This window comes from Scyliorhinus torazame, chromosome 3, assembly GCF_047496885.1.
Source record: "Scyliorhinus torazame isolate Kashiwa2021f chromosome 3, sScyTor2.1, whole genome shotgun sequence".
Lineage (NCBI taxonomy): Eukaryota > Metazoa > Chordata > Chondrichthyes > Carcharhiniformes > Scyliorhinidae > Scyliorhinus > Scyliorhinus torazame.
This window is the reverse complement of record NC_092709.1, coordinates 104,066,271-104,092,278: the sequence shown is the minus strand read 5'-3', so window position 1 is coordinate 104,092,278 and position 26,008 is coordinate 104,066,271.

The window sequence follows — 26,008 nt, the reverse complement described above, 5'->3', positions numbered from 1 at the left end:
CTCTGGGATGCATTCCATCAGGTCCAGGAGACGTGCCTACCTTTAGCCCCATTAGCTTGCCCATCACTACTTCCTTGGTGATAACAATCCTCTCAAGGTCCTCACCTGTCATAGCCTCATTTCCATCAGTCACTGGCATGTTATTTGTGTCATCCACTGTGAAGACCGACCCAAATAACCTGTTCAGTTCCTCAGCCATTTCCTCATCTCCCATTATTAAATCTCCCCTCTCATCCTCTAAAGGACCAATATTTACCTTAGCCACTCTTTTTTGTTTTATGTATTTGTAGAAACTTTTACTATCTGTTTTTATATTCTGAGCAAGTTTACTCTCATAATCTATCTTACACTTCTTTATAGCTTTTTTAGTAGCTTTCTGTTGCCCCCTAAAGATTTCCCAGTCCTCTAGTCTCCCACTGATCTTTGCTACTTTGTATGTTTTTTCCTTCAATTTGATACTCTCCCTTATTTCCTTAGATATCCATGGTCGATTTTACCTCTTTTTACCGTCCTTCCTTTTTGTTGGTATAAACCTTTGCTGAACACTGTGAAAAATCACTTGGAAGGTTCTCCACTGTTCCTCAACTGTTTCACCATAAAGTCTTTGCTCCCAGTCTACCTTAGCTAGTTCTTCTCTCATCCCATTGTAATCTCCTTTGTTTAAGCACAAAACACTAGTGCTTGATTTTACCTTCTCACCCTCTATTTGTATTTTAAATTCCACCATATTGTGATCGCTCCTTCCGAGAGGATCCCTAACTATGAGATCCTGAATCAATCCTGTCTCATTACACAGGACCAGATCTAGGACCGCTTGTTCCCTTGTAGGTTCCATTACATACTGTTCTAGGAAACTATCATGGATACATTCTATAAACTGCTCCTCAAGGCTGCCTTGACCGACCTGGTTAAACTAATCGACATGTAGATTAAAATCCCCCATGATAACTGCTGTACCATTTCTACATGCATCAGTTATTTCTTTGTTTATTGCCTGCCCCACCATAATGTTACTATTTGGTGGCCTATAGATTACTCCGATCAGTGACTTTTTCGCCTTACTATTCCTGATTTCCACCCAAATGGATTCAACCTTATCCTCCATAGCACCGATGTCATCCCTTAATGTTGCCCGGATGTCATCCTTAAATAACAGAGCTACACCACTTCCCTTACCATCCACTCTGTCCTTCCGAATAGTTTGATACCCTTGGATATTTAACTCCCAGTCGTGACCATCCTTTAACCATGTTTCAGTAATGGCCACTAAATCATAGTCATTCACGATGATTTGCGCCCTCAACTCATTTACCTTATTCCGAATACTACGAGCATTCAGGTAAAGTACACTTATGTTGGCTTCTTTACCTCTGTTCTGAATCTTAACACCTCGATCAGTAACCTCTCCTAAGTTATATTTCCTCTTAACCTTTCTCCTAATTTTCCTTGTCGTTGAACCTATATCTTCATGTAACAACCTGCCGCGTCGCTTACCATTAATGTTTTCACTTCCCGTTTTATTTCTTTTAGTATTCCTGGTCCTATTCACTGAGCTCACCTCAGTCACTGTCCCTTGTACTGTCGCCCTTTTTGATTTTTGACTATGGCTTCTCTGCCTTACACTTTCCCCCTTACTGCCTTTTATTTCTGTCCCTGTTTTACTACCTTCCAACTTCCTGCATCGGTTCCCATCCCCCTGCCACATTAGTTTAAACTCTCCCCAATAGCTCTAGCAAACACCCCCCCTAGGACATCGGTTCCAGTCCTGCCCAGGTGCAGACCGTCCAGTTTGTACTGGTCCCACCTCCCCCAGAACCGGTTCCAATGTCCCAGGAATTTGAATCCCTCTCTCTTGCACCATCTCTCGAGCCACGCATTCATCCTCTCTATCCTGACATTCCTCTTCTGACTAGCTCGTGGCACTGGTAGCAATCCTGAGATTACTACCTTTGAGGTCCTACTTTTTAGTTTAACTCCTAGCTCCCTAAATTCAGCTTGTAGGACCTCGTCCCATTTTTTACCTATATCGTTGGTGCCTATGTGCACCACAACAGCTGGCTGTTCACCCTCCCCCCCAGAATGTCCTGCAGCCGCTCCGAGACATCCTTTACCCTTGCACCAGGGAGGCAACATACCATCCTGGAGTCTCGATTGCGTCCGCAGAACCGCCTGTCTATTCCCTTTACAATTGAGTCCCCTATCACTATAGCCCTGCCATTCTTCTTCCTGCCCAGCTGCGCAGCAGAGCCAGCCACGGTGCCATGAACCTGGCTGCTGCTGGCTTCCCCTGGTGAGCCATCTCCCTCAACAGTATCCAAAGCGGTATATCTGTTTTGCAGGGAGATGACCGCAGAGGACACCTGCACTGCCTTCCTACTCTTGCTCTGTCTTTTGGTCACCCATTTTCTATCTCCCTCAGTACCTTTCACCTGTGGTGTGACCAACTCGCTAAACGTGCTATCCACGACGTCCTCAGCATCGCGGAAGGTTCAAACTGGCAGAAGTTCAGCCAAAAAACAGGCGCTGGATTCTCCAAAAATGGGGCTATGTCCACACACCAGCCTCAAAACCTTTCCGTAAGAAAGTCCTGAGCGATTCTCCTACATTCAGGGGGTTGTCAGGGCCCTGGAGTGCTTCTCGTAGCTCTGGCTGTGGATACGGGGCCACGCACTTCTGGTCGGGGGTCCGTGCATGCGCATGGCGGCGTCCTGCCGCGTGTAACATTGTGGACTTGTACCGCGGACCGTCATGCAGAATGTCGGCCCCCTGAGATCACGAGCGCTGCGGATCCCTGCCGCCCTATCGCTCCCCTGGCCGTCCATGAGCCCCCCTCCGGTGATCAGTCCCCCCGCCACCCACCAGGGCGGCCGCGGTTCCCGACGGCCGATACGTGGTTAGAACCACGCCATTGGGAACTCGGCCTGTTTCGCGCGAGAATTGCGGGGGGGGGGGGCCTCTTTCAATGGCCCCCTACCTGCGCCGCGTAGATCGCGCGCGAGACTCCCGAGCGATTCTCCGGGGACCAGAGAATTGCTTCAGCGACGTCGGTCCCAATTTCTGGGTAAACGGCCATTCTCTGACCCCACGCCGAACGCGATTTTCAGCGGCGAGGCTCGGAGAATCCAGCCCCAGATTACTGCCTAAAATGGAATTTTCTGCCTGGCTGATATTGGTGGAGATTTCACTGAGAATAGCATCAGAGTTTTACCCTCCTATTGCTCTTGTTTAACAATGAGCCTAAAGACCCTGGGCAGGATTCTCCGTAGGCTAGTGCTGAAATCATGAAATGCAATTAGGTGGAAACTTGGATCCGACTCCAAAATCGCGACGGACGCCGATTTGACATCAAGACGTGATTCTCTGTCACCTCAACAGCGGCGTCAATGCGGTCCGGAGTGCACCCACTGTTTGCATGTCATTAGCGGGCCTGACCTGGTAGTGTCTGGGGCCTCCGCGATGCTCCACCTCCGATGGGCCGAGTTCCCAACAGCGTGGTTCACTTGTGCTTTTAAACATTGTGAAACCGGCATCATGGCTACCGAGGGAGAGAGGAAAGTGTCCAACATCACCATAGTTTACTGATAGTTGTGCCACTGGCTGGGAGGTTACTGTCAGGATCGGGGGGAGTAGCAGGGTGTGGCCAGGAGATGGGCTATGGGATTGGGGTGGACGGGCACAGAACACCATTGCAGCAGTCAGAAGGCAGCCATGCAGCTGAGCACGCCGCTGACAGTCCACTGTGAACTTAGGGCCATGGGTTGTATAGGTGTTCCCTCAGGCCACCCTCATAGGTGCCCTCTGGCCCCAGTATGGGCACCCTCCAGCACAACCAGTGCCATCTTGTAGGCTGGGATGAGTGTGTGTGGGGAGTGTAATGTGTAATGTGCGACTGCAGCTTGTCAGCCACCCGAGTGTCAATCAGACCCAGCGAATCCCACACCATTACTCATTGGAATTGATTGCGTTCCAGGTGGCGCCGGTGCTAGCCCCTCCAGTTGCTGAATCGATCCAGGTTCGGCGCCAGTTTTGCTGTCATGGAAGTCCACAAATACTGCGTCGGTGTCAACACTTAGGTCTCAGAAACGGAGAATCCCAACCCCTGTGCTTCAAAAACACTCAAGACAACAAAAACTTGTAAATCATGTATTCCACCTGGGTACAAATTTGTCTGCGTTTATTTTCAGCTAAACTAGTAGCAATCATGATCACATGGGTGTAATTAAGAGGTGATACTGATCAGGGACCTTATCATCATTAATTAGGCAGGTTGTGACAGCTCCTAGCACTATTGATTGGCAGCTTACCTAATTACGGTGGTTAGCACTGTTGCTTCACAGCTCTAGGGTCCCAGGTTTGATTCCCGGCTTGGGTCACTGTCTGTGCGGAGTCTGCACGTTCTTCCGTTTCTGCGTGGGTTTCCTCCAGGGGCTCCGGTTTCCTCCCACAAGTCCCGAAAGACTGGCTTGTTAGGTAAATTGGACATTCTGAATTCTCCCTCTGTGTACCCAAACAGGCGCCAGAATGTGGCGGCTAGGGGCTTTTCACAGTAACTTCACTCAGTGTTAATGTAAGCCTACGTGTGACAATAAAGATTATTATTATTACCAAGAAGGTGGGGCGTATAAATATTGGGTGTCTCTGATTTTCAATGCAGGAATAGTTTATTGACTTTACCAGGGTTACCAATGTAATCTTCATATCACATTATTCTTTCATAACCCTGTACCACATGAAATTCATCCTTCTTGCCCTCCAAACTATTCAACTTCTTCCTTTCCTCCTGCTAATTGTCCCTCAGCCTTCCCCTTCTAACTTTCCCTACCTGTGTTCAGTTATCCTCCTACAATTCAACCTTGCTCAATCAGAATAATGCACTTGGTCATGTACAATATAACAGCAAATCAACTTATCATGGAATAATTATTCAGCATAAATATAGCAGAGGGCTGCAGTTGGCTGAGACAAGGAAGGAAAACAAGATAATGATTCCTTACTGTATAAATCGAAAATAGGGCATGTAATTTGTGGGCCATAGGGTCCTGTGAGATTGAAACCCAGTGAGCAAAGTAAGTTGCAAGATATCAGCCCATGCCCACAGCAAGCAACAAAATCAATACCATGAATAGAATTCCATTTTGCATAAACTGAAAAAAGTAACAGGCAAAATGGAAAACCAGGTCTGATCTTCCATGTTCATTCCATGATGAGTGAAGTGTGACATATATTTCCTGCCAAATCCAGATGCTTGCTAGATTATACAGCACAAGCTCGGCTGCCCATCCTATGCCTGGGAAATAAAGGGGTGAAAGTAAAAAATTGGTTTAAAAAATAAGGCAAAGAAAATAGGTGGCTTTCCCCATGGACGGACGCACAAATCTCAAAACGCAATTGGGTGGAGAATCGGTCGTGATGCCAAAATTGTGACGGTCGCCCAGCACACGCCAGAATGCCACGCTCCAGTGCATCGACAGCGGCACCAATGCGTTCTACTTCGCACATCCAGTAAACACCGTCTGCATATTATTAGCAGGCCTGATCCAGTACTCTCTGGGGCCTCTGTGACCCTCTGCCTCCGCTGGGGGGGAGTTAACGACGACTAGTTTCACTTGTAGTTTTAAAAGTCGAGAAAGTCGGCAGCGTGGCCAATGAGGGAGAGGAGGTAGGACTTGCAGAGGCATGCTTGTAGGCTGGGGCGGTGGGGCTGGGAGGTGGGGGGTGGGGTGGGGTGGGGGGGAGCCTGCCAGGGCTGGAAGGAGCAGCGGGGGATGACAGAGGGGTGACCAGGGAATGGGTTGTTGGTCGGGGTGAGCCCCCCCACGGGACCAGGTTGTCCAAGCACAGACCGCCATTACCGCAGCCTGCAAGGCAGGCATCTGGCTGTGCACCCCACTGATCGTCCACCGTGGCCCATGGTTGTGGAAAGTGACACCGGCTGTATGGGTGGCCCCACCTACCACCTCCACACTCCATCCCCCACCCTCCACCGCAGCAGCCCCGTACTCCGCTACACACACCACCCCCACCCTCCACCCCACCACTCCTGAACTTCACCCCCCACCCTCCACTCCCTCACTCTACGCCCGCACTCCACCCCCCTCCACCCCACCACCTCTGCACTCCACCCCCATTCTTCACTCCCTCACGCTACCCCCGCACTCCACCCCCACCCTCCACCCCACCACCTCTGCACTCCACCCCCCACCCTCCACTCCCTCACTCTACGCCCGCACTCCACCCCCACCCTACCTCCTCTGCACTCCACCCCCATTCTTCACTCCCTCACGCTACCCCTGCACTCCACCCCCACCCTACCTCCTCTGTACTCCACCCCCATTCTTCACTCCCTCACTCTACCCCCGCACTCTACCCCCACACTCCACCCCACCACCTCTGCACTCCACCCCCCACCCTCCACTCCCAAACTCCACCACCGCATCCAACACCCTTCACCCCACCAACTCTCCCCCCCAACCAGCTGCCACCCACCTCACCCGTCTCCCTCAACCTCATCCTCCAGTCCCTGACCTGACTATCTCCCTAAACTGAACACCGCTGACCTGAGCCCCCCCTTTTTCCAGATTCCCCCCATGTCCAGATCCCCTCACTATGTCCGGATAACCCCCCCCTCCCCCCCATGTCTGGATCCACCCCATATCCAGATCTCCGCCCGATGTCCAGATCCTCCGATGTCCAGATATCTCCTCATGTCCAGATCCTCCTCATGTCCAGATGCCCCCCATATCCGATCACCCCAATGTCTGGATTCCTTCCACATGTCCAGAGCCCCTCTTTATGTCCGAATCCCGCCCCCCCCCCCCCCAACCATGTCTGGATCCCCCCATGTCCGGACCCACCCAACCCCAGATCCCCTGCTCATGTCCGGATCCCCACCATGTCCAGCCCACCCCCATCCCCAGATCCCCTGCTTATGTCCGGATCCCCACTATGTCCAGCCCACCCCCATCCCCAGATCCCCTGCTCATGTCCGGATCCCCACCATGTCTAGCCCGCCCCCAACCCCAGATCCCCTGCTCATGTCCGGAGTGGATCCCCCCTATATCCAGATTCCCCACATGTCTGGATCGCCCCCATGTTCAGATCCCCCCATGTCCAGATCCCTTTCCTATGCCTGGATCCCCCCATGTCCAGATTGCCGCCCTTTTCCAGATCGCCCCCACCCCATGCCTCAATCCTCCCCACCCCCTCCCCCATTTCCAGAACACCCCCATGTCTGGATCCCCCCCCCCCCCCCCCCCCGCCGATCTCTGAACCCCGACCCTCACTTTCTATTCGTTCACCTTAAGAAAGTACCTTCCTCCTTTCAGTATAAACTTAAATCTCTGCTGTATTATTGCAGCTAGTGTTGTAAAAAGGGGTGCGTCCTCCTTCATTCTGCAGTTCGCAGCTAGAGCCATGGTCACACTTTGCTGCCTGTGTCTCATCCCGTCTGAATCAGGTGGGGCAGGCGAGACAGGCGCTTTGCAACTTCAATGCTGGTAAATCGCTATGGAGTAGTAATCCACTGCTGATTGCCACTCCTACAATGTTACTGGCCTCAAAATCCTCAGGATCTAATCTTCCATCTAGAACTTTTGCCTCGCTGTTTGTTAACACTGAATATTTCATCATCAGTGTCAAAGGCAACATCTGTACTATCATTCTCCACATTTTCATTATCACTCTTCATTTTCAGTGTTTGTCGAAGTATTTAATATGAAGTTCTTGAGAAAATAAAGAGAAATTTCTTTGTGATTCTATCTGGATGTTATGTTATCTAATGTATTTTAAGATGTGTATTGAATGGCAAAGTGCCTTGTTTGGTCAGAAAACCAATGTTTTTCTCCCCAAAGAAACAAGCTGGTTTCCCAATGAGATCTTCCCACATTTCCCCATTTTTATGACAGGTGGTGTGTTTTGCGCTGTAATTGTGCGGGGTGAGGCCTAAACAGGCTGGCAAGCCCGGTTTCAAAGAGATTGGGGTGCTGTTTTTAAAGAGCGCCCTGAACTCAAAGTGAAATTAAAGACCCCCCTCCCCCATCCACCATTCTTGGCATGTCTCCACCCTCCCCCAAACATAGGTCACCGGCCTGATCACGCCTCCCCGTCCCCCCCATGAACACAGATCGCTGTCCTCGGGGCATCTGGGCCCTCCAAATGGGTCGCCCCATATGGCCCTTTACTTCAGGTCCCGCCCCTTCACACCCCACCCCTTGGCGCTGGCCCCTGACACCATGGCACTGCCAGGTTGCCACTGCCATGGTACCAGGGGCAGTGCCAGGGCACTGCTCTGCCATCTGCCCGATGGCTGCCGAGTTCCCGATGTGGTCATCATGTCTGGCCTCATGTCTGCCAACCAGTAGTGATTCCCGCCAGCGCCATGTCACACCGGCGAGGTGGAACATTACACATTCCTGGAAGATTTGGCATTAAGCTGACTTTGAATATTAAAATCCATTCAAATGAACGGCAATCAGGTTCACATCCTCGATGGCGTGAACCTGATTAATTCTGTTGGGAGAGCCCATGAACATCGTGAACTCTTTGGCACCTGAAGCAAATCCTGTTTCAGGCTTCTCCTGAAAATTTCCCGACATCGCGGGATTCACATCAAGCACAACGCGATTGGAAAACTGCCCCCTTAGTGTCTGTAATAAAACATTTGCAGAGTCTGTTTCCAGGTTCTGTGACTGCTGGAAGTGCTTCATGCGAGAAGCAGAGTTTGTATTTGAAACTTATATTGTGTAGAGGCCTATTCCACCTACTGAAAAGAGTGGCAGATACAATAATAATAATAACCCTTTTCGTGTCACAAGTATGAAGTCACTGTGAAAAGCCCCTAGTCGCCAGATTCCGGCGCCCGTTCGGGTAAGCTGGTATGGGAATAACTCCAATGAAGAGGAGAGGAGGAGAGTGAAAGGAAGAAGGGCAGATTAGGAGTCCAGGATTCACTGGTGGTGTGTGAATATGCCAGTGCTGCTCCAGACCCAGAGGATGATGATGCAACCATACATCCTCAATGGAGAATTAGAAGCACTTATACAAGTGTTTGGGTATATAGACACAGACTGGCTATCTGCAGAAGTCCAAAACACAATGCAAGAGGAGGATTAGGCTCTCAAGAGTCACCGTCACATCACTCTGTGACATACTGGCAGGGGAGATCTCCAACATTGGGTGTCACCCAATACCTTTGCTCTAAAAGTCACTGTTGTACTCAGCTTCTTCACAACAGGGTGCTTTCAGGCAGCGTGTGCAGGCCTCATTAATAAAGCACAGCCTGCTGCACACCACTGTCAAGGTCCTCACTGATGCAAGCTTTTGAAGGGCAGGGTATTATATCTCCTTCACATTGGACAAGCAGATTCAACTTGATAGAGCCAGAGGGTTTGTGGCGATTCCAGGTTCCCCCAGCGTACAAGGAGGCATTGACTGTCTGCACATTACCATGAAGGCTCCTGCTGGACATCCCCGGACCTTCATTGACAGGAAGGTCTTCCACTTGTTGAACATCCAACTGGTCTGCGATCAACATCACCATAACATGCAGGTCTGAGCAAAGTACTTGGGCAGCAGTCATGACTCCTTTATTCTGCAAAACTCACAGGTGCCAAACCTATTCAATGCACCTGATGCCCTGGATAGATGGCTTCCAGGTGACACGGTTTACTGACGCCATGACGCCAGTGATAGCAGCCAGAACTGAAGCGGAAAGGAGATACAATGACAGGCACGGATGCATCAGGGCTAAAGTCAAGTAGGCCATTGGCCTATTGAAAATGAGGTTTAGATGCCTTGACAGATCAGGAGGGACATTTTATAATGCTCATTACATGTGTTCCTCATGATCCTGCTGTGCCGCGTCCTCCATAAACTCACTATTCAAAGAAGGGTTGACCTTGAGGCTGAGGGCACAGTAGATAGGGGCTATTCAGCTGATGGTGACAATGAGGTGAGGGAACACGGTGATGTTAAGGTGGAAGGCCCTGGACGTGATCACATGGACGGCTATGACACCAGGGATGCCTTGATAAAGCAGAGGTTTCAGTAGTTTCGCAACTCCCTGCCTCAAGAGATATGTGCACGGCATGTGTCCAAACCTTTTTCCCTGTGCAATGTGAGACTTATGTCACTGTGCTGTCAACACACTTACCCAGTCCAAATATTTACACTCAAAGCATTGAGCCCTGCATCAAACTATTAAAGCTATTATTTATCTCCTGAAAAAGGTTCCATAGCCGCAATGTATTATACAAAGCACTGCATGGGGGACATGAGGTCAGGGTTTATTTACAGACTTATTATTCACAGGTAAAAGGAACGCACATTTTTAAAAATTCATTCATGGGCATCGCTGGATGGCCCAACATTTATTGCCCATCTCTGAGGGCATTTGAGAGTCAACCACATTGCTGTGGATCTGGAGTCACACGTAGGCCAGACCAGGTAAGGACAGCAGGTTTCCTTCCCTCAAGGACATTAGTGAACCAGACTGTTTTTTACGGGTTTTCATGGACATCTTTAAACTTTTAATTCCAGGTTTTTGTTTAATGGTATTCAAATTTCACCATCTGCCATGGCGGGATTCGAATCTGGGTCCCCAGAGAATGGCTCTGTGTCTCTGGACTACTAGTCCAGCAATAATGACACTACGCTACTGCCTCCCCATATGTGACCCATTTTGTGGAGTTTTTTCAACACGCTGCTGAGTGCTCCAGCGAAGTCCTTGCTTGCAGCTTCCCTGGAGAGAAACAGCTGATCTACTACCTCCTTCACCCCGGATGACTTTGGTGGGCGCCTTGTGTCGCTGAGACTTTGAGTGGCCTGCCATGCTAGGAGACACCTGCTGAGAAGCAGGAGGAGCACTGAATAAGGTCTGCGTCAATGGCATAAGACCATAAGACACAGGAGCAGAATTAGGCTACTCAGCCCATCGAGTCTGCTCCGCCATTCAATCATGGCTGATATTTTCTCATCCCCATTCTCCTGCCTTCTCCCCATAACCCCTGATCCCCTTATTCATCAAGAACCTATATATCTCTGTATTAAACACACTCAAAGATTTGGCCTCCACAGCCTTCTGCGGCAAAGAGTTCCACAGATTCACCACCCTCTGGCTGAAGAAATTCCTCCTCATCTCTGTTTTAAAGGATCGTCCCTTTAGTCTGAGATGATGTCCTCTGGTTCTAGTTTCTCCTACAAGTGGAAACATCCTCTCCACATCCATTCTATCCAGGCCTCGCAGTATCCTGTAAGTTTCAATAAGATCCCCCCTCATCCTTCTAAACTCCAACAAGTACAGACCCAGAGTCTTCAACCGTTCCTCATATGACAAGTTCTTCATTCCAGGGATCATTCTTGTGAACCTCCCCTGGACCCTTTCCCAGGCCAATGGACAGGGGAGATTTATTCCCCATCAGAGGTGCTTCCAGATGGTGGCAACTGGTGCTAATCCTTCTCCAGTCGGATGTTTGACCCTCTCTGCCATGAGATCCCAGGAGGTGGGTCTGTGCTCATGCTCCCAATCGCCCTGTCATTTTGGCTGTACACTGCTGAGCTCGGAGTCAGGGTGATGACGGTCAGGTTGGAGCACATATCCATGATTGTGTCTGCAATATGCTCAGGTTGTCCAGAACAGTTGTAAGTCTGTCTATGGAGCAGGCTTGTTGCTCCAAAGAGTAGGTGATTGTCTGGCCAGGATGGACATGGCCACAATCCCAGTCAGAGCACGCAACATCTCTGGGATACCTGCCAAATCTGCATGGACTATGAAATGAAATGAAAGTTGCGTATTGTCACAAGTAGGCTTCAAATGAAGTTACTGTGAAAAGCCCCTAGTGGCCACATTCTTCTGCCTGTTCGGGGAGGCTGGTATGGGAATCGAACCGTGCTGCTGGCCTGCCTTGGTCTGCTTTAAAAGCCAGCGATTTAGCCCAGTGTGCTAAACCAGCCCCTGTGTCCGGCATCCAGCATCGGCCGCCTCACAAGTAACTCTCGAGTCTCATCACCCAACTCCGAATCTGTCTCTGGATTACCCCAGACACTTCTCCATAACCATTATTGAAAGGGGTTCATAGAATTTACAGTGCAGAAGGAGGCCATTCGGCCCATCGAGTCTGCACCGGCTCTTAGAAAGAGCACCCCACCCAAGGTCCAACCTCCACCCTATCCCCATAACCCAGTAACCCCACCCAACACTAAGGGCAATTTTGGACACTATGGACAATTTAGCATGGCCAATCCACCTAACCCGCACATCTTTGGACTGTGGGAGGAATCCGGAGCACCCGGAGGAAACCCACACACACACACGGGGAGAATGTGCAGACTCCGCACAGACAGTGACCCAAGCCGGAATCGAACCTGGGACCCTGGAGCTGTGAAGCAATTGTGCTATCCACAATGCTACCGTGCTGCCCTATAGATACATAGCTACAGGATGACATTGATTGGGATCATGAATATTAAAGGATACATGATAATGAGGAAGGATAGGAAGGTAGGAAAAAGTAGAGGCGTGGCTCTGTTAATTAATGATAGTATTAGCACAATTGAAAGGGATAATCTTAGTTCAGGAAACCAGGATATAGAAGCAGTTTGGGTAGAGATGAGAAATGATAACAGCAAAAAGTCACTTTTGGGAATGGTGTACATATCCCCTAGCCGTAACCACATGGTAAGACAGAGTATCAAGGAAGAAATAATGGGAGCTTGTCAGAATGGCACGGTGATAATCATGGGGGATTTCAATTTACATATAGACTGGATAAATCAGATGGGCAAAGGGACCCTAAATGAAGATTTCATAGATGTTTTAGAATAGTTCCTTAGAACAGCATGTTCTGGAGCCTACCAGAGGGCAGGCTTTACTGTGTTTGGTATTGTGCAATTAGATTGGATTAATTAATGATCGCATAATGAATGCACTCCCAGGTAGCAGCAATCATAATATGATTAAATTTTACATCCAGTTGGAGTTAAAAAGAGTGGGTCCAAGACTGATATTTCAAACTTAAATAAGGGGCATGAATTAAATATGAGGCCATGAAAGCAGAGCTAACTAAAGTGAGCTTTTAAATGAGGTCAACCGAGATGTCGTGGCAGACATTTGAGGGGATATTTCAGTATACAAAGAATAGATACATTCCAACGAGAAAGAAAAATTCCAAGGGAAGGATCCACCATTCGTGGTTAACTAAAAAAGTTAAAGATAGTATCAAATGTTTTAAAAAAGCACTTAATTGCACAAGGATGCGTGGCAAGTCAGAAGAATGGACAGAATATTTAAAAATACAGCAAAGAATGACGAAAAGATTGATAAGGAAGGGAAAATTAGAGTATGAGTAAAAGTTAGCTCAAAATATAAAAACAGATGGTAAGAGTCTCTATAAATATTTTTAAAATGTTTAACAAAGTGAACAGTAGTCCTATAGAAATTGAGTCTCACAAATTAATAATGGAAAATAAGGGGATGGCAAATGAATTATACAGGTATTTTGCATCAGTCTTCTCCATAGAGGATCAAAAAAAATCCCTTAAATATCTGTAAATCAGGAAATGGGAGGGAATGAGGAACTCAAGAAAATTACAATCACCAAGGAAATGGTATTGAGAAAATTGTTGAAGCTGTAGGCGGACAAATCCCTAGGTCCTGATGGGCTTCATTCTAGGGTCTTAAAACAAGTGACGAGTGAGATTGTTGGTGCGTATGTTTTAATTTTCCAAAATTCCTGAGATTGATAGATGGTTCCATTAGATTGGAAGCTACTGGCCAGGTAGCTTAACATCTATCAACGGAAAAATGTTGAAAGCTATTTTTAAAAATGTCATGGCAGCGTACTTAGATAAATTTACGGCAATCAAGCAGAGTTAACATGGTTTTGTGAAATGAAAATCATGTTTAACCAATTTATTGGAGTTCTTTGAAGAAGTAACATGTGAGGTGGATAAAGGGAACCATTGGATAAACTGTACTTAGATTTACAGAAGACATTTGATAAGGTGCCACGTCAAAGGTTATTGCATAAAATAAAAGTTCATGGTGTAGGGGGTAACATCTTGGCATGGGTAGAAGGTTGGTTAACAAGAAACAGGCAGTAGGCATAAATGGGTCATTTTCGAATTGACAAGATATTACAAGTGGTGTGCCACAAGGATCAATGCTGGGGCCTCAACATTTTACAATTTATATACATGACTTGGATGGAGGGACAGAAGGTATGGTTCGTACATTTGCTGATGATACAAATATAGGAAACAAAGTAAGTTGTGAAGAGGATACAAAGGGATATAATGAATGGGTAAAGATCTATCAAATGGGGTATCATGTGGGAAAATGTGAATTTGTCCATTTTGGCCGATAGAGTAAAAATGAAGCATATTATCAAAATGGTGATAGATTGCAGGGCTCTGAGATGCAGAGGGATTTGGGTGTCCGAGTGCATAAATTGCAAAAAAATTAGTATGCAGATATGGCAAGTAATTAGGAAAGCTAATAGAATGTTATCATTTATTGTGAGGGGAACGGAATATAAAAGAGGTTGGGCGGGATTCTCCCCTAACCGCCGGGGCAGGCCGTACCAGCGTCAAGGAGTGGCGTGAACCACTCCGGCATCGGGCCGCCCTGAAGGTGTGGAATCCTCAGCACCTTCAGGGGCTAGGCTGGCGCCGAAGGGCTTGGCGCCATGCCAACCGGCGCCAAAGGGCCTCTGCCGGCTGGCACGAGTTGGCGCATGCGCGGGAGCGCCAGCGTGTGCTGGCGTCATCCCAGTGCATGCACAGGGGGTTCTTCTTTGCGCCGGCCAAAGCAGACCGTTACACTGGCCGGTGCGGAGAGAAAGAGTGCCCCAACGGCACAGGACAGCCCGCAGATTGGTTGGCCCTGATCGCGGGCCAGGCCACTGTGGGGGCCCCCCCCCCCCGGGCCAGATCCCCCTGCACCCCCCCGACGCCACCCGCATAGCCAGGTCCCGCCGGTACGGACCTGGTGTAATATATGCTAGCGGGACCCGCCGAAAACGGGCAGCCACTCAGCCCATCACGGGCCGGAGAATCGCCGGGGGGGGGGGGGGGGGGGGGGGGGGGGCGGCGCGATTCCCGCCCTCGCCGAAAAATCAGCGCCGGAGAATCCGGTGGCCGGGGCGGGATTTACGCCGCCACCCGGCGATTCTCCGGCCCGGTGGGGGGTCGGAGAATCCCGCCCATTATGTTTCAGTTAACCAGGGCTATGGTGAGATCACATCTGGAGTTGTGTGTACAGTATTGATCTTCTTATTTAAGGATCTAAATGCATTAGAATCAGTTCAGGAAAGGTTATGAGGTTAATAGATTAATACCTGGAATGGGAGGGTTGTTTTATGAGGAAGGTTTGAATAGGCTAAACTTGTATCTGCTGGGATTTAGAAGAGTAAAAGGCAACTGGATTGAAACATATATAATCCTGAAGAGTCTTGACAGGGTAGGTGTGGAAAGGATGTTTCCTCTTGTGGGAGAATCTAGAACTCCGGGTCACTGTTTAAAAATAAGGGGTCACCCATTCAAGACATAGCTGAGGAGAATTTCTTTCTTTCAGTGGACCGTGAGCCTTTGGAACTCCATTCCTCAAAAGGCACTGGAAGAAGAGTCTTTGAATATTTTTAAGGCAGAGGTAGATAGATTCTTGATGAGGAAGGGGGTGAAAGCTTATCAGGCGTAGGTGGGAATGTGGAGTTGAGGGTACAATCAGATCAGCCGTGATTGATGGAGCAGGCTGGAGGGCCTTGTGGCCTACTCCTGTTCCTAAGTTGTATGTTTGTACATAAATTAATTTGTTTGACGACATTTAAGTCATTTAATTGGCTGTGAACTGTTTGAGGAAATTTTGAGGTTGTGACAGGCACAAGCTTTGTTTCTTTCTTCAGCTACATACCTCGCCTATTTTAAGGAACAAAGAACAATACAGCACAGGAACAGGCCCTTCTGCCCGCCAAGGCTGTACCGGTCATGATTCCACCCTTGGCCACAACCCTCAGCACTTCCTTGTGCCGTATCCCTCTAAACTCATCCTATCCATGTATTTGTCGAGATGCCTTTTGAACGCCGTTCATGTATCTGCTTCCACAATCTCCCCTGGCAACGCGTTCCACGCACTCGCCACCCTCTGTGTAAAGGACCTGCCTCGCACATCTCCTCTAAACTTTGCCCCACGGGCCCTAAACCTATGTCCCCCTGGTGACTGACTCCTCCACCCTGGGAAAGAGTGACTGCCCATCCACTCCATCCATGCCCCTCATAATCTTGCATTCCTCTATCAGGTCACCCCACAATCTCTGTTGTTCCAATGAGAACAGTCTGAGTCTATTCAGCCTCTCCGCATAGCTAACACCCTCCAGACCAGGCCACATCCTGGTAAACCTCCCCTGCACTCTCTCCAAAGCCTTCCTATCCTTCTGGTAGTGTGGCGACCAGAATTGTGCGCAATATTCCAAGTGCGGCCGTACCAAGGTTCTATACAACTGTAGCATGACTTGCCTGTTTTTATATTCGATGTTGTGTCCAATGAAGGCAAGCATTCCGTATGCTTTCTTGACTATCTTGCCCACTTGTGTTGCTACTTTCAAAGATCTGTGGACCTGCACGCCCAGATCTCTCTGACTTTATATATTCTAAAAGTTTTGCCATTTACAGTATATTTCCCTTCTCTGTTAGACCTACCAAAATGCATCACCTCACATTTGTCTGGATTAAACTCCATTTGCCATTTCTCTGCCCGAGTCTCCAACCTATCTATGTTCTTTTGTATCCTCTGACAATCCTCAACGCTATCTGCCACTCCACCAACCTTGGAGTCATCCGCAAACTTACTAATCAGACCAGCTACATTTTCCTCCAAATCGTTTATGTATATTACAAACAACAGAGGCCACTTCCGGGTGCGGCAATGCAGAGCTTGGTCGCATGTTCAGTAGCTCCCGCTTGGAACTGACTTTTGGGCTCTTTACAGGGCCCCCACAGCATTTGTTTGACATTTCCCGGTATGGGAAGAAGACTGCAACATTCCCCCGACAGTGTCCCCCAGGAATGGTATGTCTCTTGGTTACCAGACCAAGCAGAAACAGTAAAAGATTTGGCTGAGACAAAAGCCTCTTCCAGCATGCAGGCGGGGGAAGGGCAAGCATAGAGGCTGCAAGCTGACTTGGGGGCCTTTATTAAAGGTGAATTCTAGCAGCAGAGGGAACAACTGGATTGTAGTTTTAGGGTAAGGGAGAATGAGAGTATAGAGGTCAGGAGCACAGATTTGACATCGCAGGAGGGGGCCAGCGTTCAGGTAGGTGGTTTGAAGTGTGTCTACTTCAATGCCAGGAGTATACGAAACAAGGTAGGGGAACTGGCAGCGTGGGTTGGTACCTGGGACTTCGATGTTGTGGCCATTTCGGAGACATGGATAGAGCAGGGACAGGAATGGATGTTGCAGGTTCCGGGGTTTAGGTGTTTTAGTAAGCTCAGAGAAGGAGGCAAAAGAGGGGGAGGTGTGGCGCTGCTAGTCAAGAGCAGTATTACGGTGGCGGAGAGGATGCTAGATGGGGACTCTTCTTCCGAGGTAGTATTGGCTGAAGTTAGAAACAGGAAAGGAGAGGTCACCCTGTTGGGAGTTTTTTATAGGCCTCCTAATTGTTCTAGGGATGTAGAGGAAAGGATGGCGAAGATGATTCTGGATATGAGCGAAAATAACAGGGTAGTTATTATGGGAGACTTTAACTTTCCAAATATTGACTGGAAAATATATAGTTCGAGTACAATAGATGGGTCGTTTTTTGTACAGTGTGTGCAGGAGGGTTTCCTGAAACAATATGTTGACAGGCCAACAAGAGGCGAGGCCACGTTGGATTTGGTTTTGGGTAATGAACCAGGCCAGGTGTTGGATTTGGAGTTAGGAGAGCACTTTGGGGACAGTGACCACAATTCGGTGACGTTTACGTTAATGATGGAAAGGGATAAGTATACACCGCAGGGCAAGAGTTATAGCTGGGGGAAGGGCAATTATGATGCCATTAGACGTGACTTGGGGGGGATAAGGTGGAGAAGTAGGCTGCAAGTGTTGGGCACACTGGATAAGTGGGGCTTGTTCAAGGATCAGCTACTGCGTGTTCTTGATAAGTATGTACCGGTCAGACAGGGAGGAAGGCGTCGAGCGAGGGAACCGTGGTTTACCAAGGAAGTGGAATCTCTTGTTAAGAGGAAGAAGAAGGCCTATGTGAAGATGAAGTGTGAAGTTTCGGTTGGGGCGATGGATAGTTATAAGGTAGCGAGGAAGGATCTAAAGAGAGAGCTAAGACGAGCAAGGAGGGGACATGAGAAGTATTTGGCAGGAAGGATCAAGGAAAACCCAAAAGCTTTCTATAGGTATGTCAGGAATAAGCGAATGACTAGGGAAAGAGTAGGACCAGTCAAGGACAGGGATGGGAAATTGTGTGTGGAGTCTGAAGAGATAGGCGAGATACTAAATGAATATTTTTCGTCAGTATTCACTCAGGAAAAAGATAATGTTGTGGAGAAGAATGCTGAGCCCCAGGCTAATAGAATAGATGGCATTGAGGTACGTAGGGAAGAGGTGTTGGCAATTCTGGACAGGCTGAAAATAGATAAGTCCCCGGGACCTGATGGGATTTAACCTAGGATTCTATGGGAGGCCAGGGAAGAGATTGCTGGAACTTTGGCTTTGATTTTTATGTCATCATTGGCTACAGGAATAGTGCCAGAGGACTGGAGGACAGCAAATGTGGTCCCTTTGTTCAAAAAGGGGAGCAGAGACAACCCCGGCAACTATAGACCGGTGAGCATCACGTCTGTAGTGGGTAAAGTCTTGGAGGGGATTATAAGGGACAAGATTTATAATCATCTAGATAGGAATAATATGATCAGGGATAGTCAGCATGGCTTTGTGAAGGGTAGGTCATGCCTCACAAACCTTATTGAGTTCTTTGAGAAGGTGACTGAACAGGTAGACGAGGGTAGAGCAGTTGATGTGGTGTATATGGATTTCAGCAAAGCGTTTGATAAGGTTCCCCACGGTAGGCTATTGCAAAAAATACGGAGGCTGGGGATTGAGGGTGATTTAGAGATGTGGATCAGAAATTGGCTAGCTGAAAGAAGACAGAGGGTGGTGGTTGATGGGAAATGTTCAGAATGGAGTACAGTCACAAGTGGAGTACCACAAGGATCTGTTCTGGGGCCGTTGCTGTTTGTCATTTTCATCAATGACCTAGAGGAAGGCGCAGAAGGGTGGGTGAGTAAATTTGCAGACGATACTAAAGTCGGTGGTGTTGTCGATAGTGTGGAAGGATGTAGCAGGTTACAGAGGGATATAGATAAGCTGCAGAGCTGGGCTGAGAGGTGGCAAATGGAGTTTAATGTAGAGAAGTGTGAGGTGATTCACTTTGGAAGGAATAACAGGAATGCGGAATATTTGGCTAATGGTAAAGTTCTTGAAAGTGTGGATGAGCAGAGGGATCTAGGTGTCCATGTACATAGATCCCTGAAAGTTGCCACCCAGGTTGATAGGGTTGTGAAGAAGGCCTATGGAGTGTTGGCCTTTATTGGTAGAGGGATTGAGTTCCGGAGTCGGGAGGTCATGTTGCAGCTGTACAGAACTCTGGTACGGCCGCATTTGGAGTATTGCGTACAGTTCTGGTCACCGCATTATAGGAAGGACGTGGAGGCTTTGGAGCGGGTGCAGAGGAGATTTACCAGGATGTTGCCTGGTATGGAGGGAAAATCTTATGAGGAAAGGTTGACGGACTTGAGGTTGTTTTCGTTGGAGAGAAGAAGGTTAAGAGGAGACTTAATAGAGGCATACAAAATGATCAGGGGGTTGGATAGGGTGGACAGTGAGAGCCTTCTCCCGCGGATGGATATGGCTGGCACGAGGGGACATAACTTTAAACTGAGGGGTAATAGATATAGGACAGAGGTCAGAGGTAGGTTCTTTACGCAAAGAGTAGTGAGGCCGTGGAATGCCCTACCTGCTACAGTAGTGAACTCGCCAACATTGAGGGCATTTAAAAGTTTATTGGATAAACATATGGATGATAATGGCATAGTGTAGGTTAGATGGCTTTTGTTTCGGTGCAACATCGTGGGCCGAAGGGCCTGTACTGCGCTGTATTGTTCTATGTTCTATGTTCTAACTGTGAAAAGATCTACCAAGGCCATTGAAGAAGTGGGGACGAGGCTTCCGGTGGCAGCCATGGAGGAGTAGGTCGCGCATTCGGCAGCTCCCGTCTGGAACGGACTCTCAGACCTTTTTCAGGAGTTTCCACAGACTTTTTGGGGCAGATTGGTGAAGCGAACACTGCCAAAAGGATTCCCTCTCGAGACTTCCAGTTGTGGCTATGCGGAGCTAAGTCGCACATTCGGCGGTTCCTGCAAAAACTGACTTTTGGGCTCTTTTCAGGGCCCCCAAGGGTACTTTTTCACCGTTTCCCGGTGTGGGAAGGAGTTAATAATAGCTCCCCGTCAGTATATGGCTTGAACTAGGAGTGGGGCGACAGAAAAGGTGGTGGTGGACCGGAAGAAGGAGGGAAGAAGGACAAAATGGCAGTGGACGGAGACCAGGCAGCGTGGAGGCAGTGGGCGGAGGAGCAACAGGAGGGTATCCAGCGCTGCCTCAGAGAGATTAAAACGGACCTGCTAGAGACGATGAATGCTTCTATTGATACGCTGCAGGAGACACAGACGGCCCAGGGGGTGGCGATCCGAGAGGCTCGACAAAAGATCTCTGACAATGAGGACGAGATCTTAGGCCTGGCGGTAAAGGTGGAGGCGCACGAGGCGCTCCACAAGAAATGGCAGGAGCGGTTCGAGGAGATGGAGAATTGGTCGAGGCGGAAGAATCTGCGGATTCTGGGCCTCCCGGAGGGGCTGGAGGGGCCGGATGTGGGGGCCTATGTGGTCACCATGTTGAACTCGCTGATGGGAGTGGGGTCCTTCCAGGAGCCCCTGGAGCTGGAAGGGGCCCATAGAGTGTTGGCGAGGAGGCCCAAGGCTAACGAGCCTCCGAGGGCGGTGCTGATGCGGTTGCATCGGTTCATCGATCGGGAGTGTGTGCTCAGGTGGGCCAAGAAGGAGAGGAGCAGCAGGTGGGAGAACGCGGAGGTTCAGATATACCAGGATTGGAGTGCGGAGGTGGCGAAGAGGAGGGCCGGGTACAATCGAGCGAAGGCGGTGCTGCACAGGAAGGGGGTGAAGTTAGGTGCCACCACGGTGGCCTGGTCTGCGATCGGGGCCCACCGATCCGCGGCGGGCCTGTGCCGAGGGAGCACTCTATTTCTCCGTGTCAGCTGCTGTGGTCCTCCGCGATGGCTGACACGGAGATGATCCCCCCCTGCGCATGCGCTGGGATGACGCCAGCACACGCTGGCGCTCCCGCGCATGCGCCAACTCGCGTCGGCCGGCAGAGGCCCTTCGGCGCCGGTTGGCGTGGCGCAAAGCCGCTTCCGCGCAGGCCGGCAGGGCGCAAACCGGAGGATTCCGCACCTTCGGGGCGACCCGACGCCTGAGTGGTTCAGGCCCCTCCTTCGCGCCGGTGTTGCCCGCCCCGGTTCTTGGAGAACCCCGCCCAAGATTTTTTCTATCATCGCCTTGCCTTAAGTAGAATCAGTGACTCAGCCTCCACAACCATGTGGGTAGAGAATTCAAATATTCACAATGTTCAAAGAAAAGAAATTTCTCCTCATCTCCACCTTAAATCGGTGAATCCTTGTTCTGAAAAGGAAAGTGAGGTAAAGAGGCAGAGAGATGTAAAGGGGAATTCCAGAGCTTGGGGACAACTGAAGGCATGACCACCCAAAGATAGAACGGCAACAGTACCTACCTACATAGGCCGAAAAAAAAGATACCAAGGTTAAATGGAATGAGGCTAGGTTGGTTGGTCTGGAAATCAGTTCTCTATTAATTATTTTCTATCATGGGCAAAGAATTGACAGGTCTTCAGTCACATAGGTGTATTCCATGTACACATTTGTGATATAGACTTCTATAAAAAACCTTTTCATCCAAAAATCCTTCTGTTTATCAAATCCAGTAAGAAATATTCTCTAAAATGGGAGATCGACTGGCAGCCCATGAGGCATATACTGTATTGCCCAACAGATCACAGAGGTGAGATCTGACTTGTCAAATGACTGTGTCGAGAAACTTAGCCAATTTTCACGATCAACCCTAATTGTTTAAAAAAAAAAAAAATTTTTATTGAAGTTTTCACAAAATATAAACAACAAAATGAAAAAGGAACCCAATAGAATTAAATACAAAACAAAATAAAACCCCGTACCCCCTCCCCCTATACATAAATAATAAATTAACACCCCGAATTAACACATAGCAAACGTAGCAATTATATACACCCCCTCAGATGCCCCAGTGTAAACAAACAAAAATAAAATAGAACCCCCCCCCCCCACCCTTGGGTTGCTGCTGCTGCTGACCATTGTCTACCGTTCTGCCAGGAAGTCCAAGAACGGTTGCCACAGCCTGAAAAACCCTTGCACGAATCCCCTTAAGGTAAATTTCACCCTATCCAATTTAATAAACCCCGCCAAGTCGTTGATCCAGGATTCCACGCTTGGGGGCCTCGCATCCTTCCACTGAAGAAGAACCTTCGCCGGGCTACCAGGGACGCAAAGGCCAGAATACCGGCCTCTTTCGCCTTCTGCACTCCTGGCTCCCCTGCAACCCCAAATATTGCCAGCCCCCAGCCCGGTTTGACCCTGGATCCTACCACCCTCGACACCATCCTCGCGACGCCCTTCCAGAATTCCTCCAGCGCTGGGCAAGCCCAGAACATATGGGTGTGATTTGCTGGGCTCCCTGAGCACCTAACACACCTGTCCTCACCCCTAAAAAAAACGGCTCATCCTTGTCCCGGTCATGTGTGCCCTGTGCAGCACCTTAAACTGTATGAGGCTGAGCCTCGTGCACGAAGAGGAAGAGTTCACCCTCCCTTGGGCATCTGCCCACATCCCCTCCTCGATCTCCTCCCCCAACTCCTTCTCCCGCTTACCTTTCAACTCCACCACTGAGGCCTCCTCCTCCTCCTGCATTACCTAGTAAGTTGCTGAGATCTTCCCCTCTCCAACCCACCCCCACGAGAGCACCCTGTCCTGTACCGTGCGTGGCCGCAGTAGCGGGAATTCCACAACTTGCCGCCTGGCAAATGCCCTTACCTGTAGATACTAAAGGTGTTCCCTGGGGGGGGGAGCCCATACTTCTCCTCCAGCTCACCCAGACTCGCGAACTTCCCATCCACAAACAGGTCCCCCAACCTTCTTATCCCTACCCTGTGCCACCCCTAAAACCCTCCATCTATTCTCCCTGGGACAAACCGGTGGTTCCCCCGTAGTGGGGTCCACACCGAGGCCCCCACTTCCCCCCTGTGCCGCCTCCACTGCCTCCAGAATTTGAGGGTAGCCGCCACCACTGGGCTCGTGGTATACCTCTTTGGAGCGAGGAGCAGCGGCGCCATTGCCAGCGCCTCGTGACTCGTACCCTCACAAGACACCGTCTCCAGCCTCTTCCATGCAGCCCCCTCCCCCTCCATCACCCACTTGCGCACCATCGCCACATTGGCGGCCCAGTAGTACCCACAGAGGTTGGGCAGTGCCAGCCCCCCCCCATCCCTACTCCGCTCCAGGAACACCCTTCTCACCCTCGGAGTCCCGCGCGCCCACACAAACCCCGTTATGCTCCTGTTCACCCGCCTAAAGAAGGCCTTTGGGATAAGAATGGGGAGGCACTGGAACAGGAACAAAAACCTTGGGAGCACCATCATCTTAATTGATTGCACCCTACCCGCCAGGGACAGCGGCAACGCGTCCCACCACTTAAACTCCGCCTCCATTTGCTCCACTAGCCTCGTGAAATTAAGTCTATGCAAGGCCCCCCAGTTCCGGGCCACCTGGACCCCCAAATACCTGAAGCTCCTCTCTGCCCTTTTTAGTGGGAGCTCGCCAATCCCCCTCTCCTGGTCCCCTGGGTGAACCACGAACAACTCGCTCTTCCCCATGTTGAGCTTGTACCCTGAGAAATCCCAGAACTCCCTGAGGATCCTCATTACCTTCGGCATTCAAACCTTCAAAACAGTAACACACCAGGTCACAGAGTATATATATTTTCTGTTTGACCCACCGGGTCCACCACATACAGCAGCAGGTCGTCCGCATAAAGCGACACCCTATGCTCCTTCCCACCCCGCACCAACTCCCTCCAGTTCCTCGACTCCCTCAGTGCCACAGCCAGGGGTTCAATCGCCAGTGCGAAGAGCAGGGGGGACCCCTGCCTCGTCCCTCGATGCAACCGATAGTATTCAGACCTCCTCTTGTTCGTGGCCACACTCGCCATCGGGACCTTGTACAACAGCCTAACCCACCTGACGATCCCCTCCCCAAACCCGAACCTCTTCAGCATCTCCCACAAGTACCCCCACTCCACCCTATTGAAGGCTTTCTCAGCGTCCATCGCCACCACTATCTCCACCTCCCCCCTCCCTCGCCGTCATCATAATAACGTTCAGGAGCCTCCGCACATTCGCGTTTAACTGCCTCCACTTCACAAACCCCGTCTGGCCTTCGTGGATCACCTGCGGCACCCAGTCCTCAATTCTCGTGGCTAAGACCTTCGCCAGCACCTTGGCATCGACATTTAACAACGAAATCGGCCTGTAAAACCCACACTGCAGGGATCCTTGTCCCGCTTCAGGATCAAGGAGATCAGTGCCCGGGACATCGTCGGGGGCAGGGCTCCCCCCCTCCCTTGCCTCATTGAAGGTCCTAACCAGCAACGGGCCCAACAGGTCCACATATTTTTTGTAGAATTTGACCGGGAAACCATCCGGCCCCGGTGCCTTCCCCGCCTGCATACTCCCTATCCCTTTGGCCAGCTCCTCCAGCCCAATCGGGGCCCCTAATCCCGCCACCAGTCCCCCCTCCACCTTTGGGAACCTCAATTGGTCCAGAAAGCGGCCCATCCCTCCCTCCTCCCATGGGGGCTCGGACCGATACAATTCCTCATAAAAGTCTCTGAAGACCCCATTGATGTCAACCCCACTCCGCACCACACTCCCTCCCCTATCCTTAACACCCCCGATCTCCCTAGCTGCGACCTGCTTCCGAAGCTGATGCGCAAGCATCTGGCTTGCCTTTTCCCCATATTCATAAACCGCCCCCTGGGCCTTCCTCCACTGCGCCTCCGCCTTCCTCGTGGTCAACAGGTCGAATTCGGCCTGGAGGCTACGCCTCTCCCTCAGCAGTCCCTCCTCCGGCACCTCCACGTACCTCCTGTCTACCCTCAGCATCTCCCCCACCAACCTCTCTCTCTCCCTCTGCTCTCTCCTCTCCTTGTGGGCCCTAATGGAGATCATCTCTCCCCTAACCACAGCCTTCAGCGCCTCCCAGACCATCCCCACTCGGACCTCCCCGTTATCGTTGGCCACCAGGTATCTCTCTATGCTTCCTCGGACCCGCTCACTCACCTCCTCGTCCGCCAACAGCCCCACCTCCAAGCGCCACAACGGGAGCTGGTCCCTCTCCTCCCCCAGCTCTAGGTCTACCCAATGCGGGGCGTGATCCGAAATGGCTATCGCCGAGTACTCAGTATCCTCTACTCTCGCTATCAGCGCCCTGCTCATAATAAAAAAGTCGATCCGGGAATAGGCCTTATGAACGTGCGAGAAGAATGAAGATTCCCTGGCCCCCGGCCGTACAAATCTCCAAGGGTCCACCCCTCCCATCTGGTCCATAAACCCCCTCATCAGTTTAGCCGCTGCCGGCTTCCTACCCGTGCTCGACCTGGAGCGCTCCAGTGCTGGATGCAGCACCGTGTTAAAGTCCCCCCCTATTATCAGGCCCCCCCATTCCAAGTCCAGGATCCGACCCAACATGCGCCGCATAAAACCCGCTTCGTCCCAGTTCGGGGCATACACGTTGACCAGCACCACCCTCTCCCCTTGCAGCTTACCACTTACCATTACATACCTGCC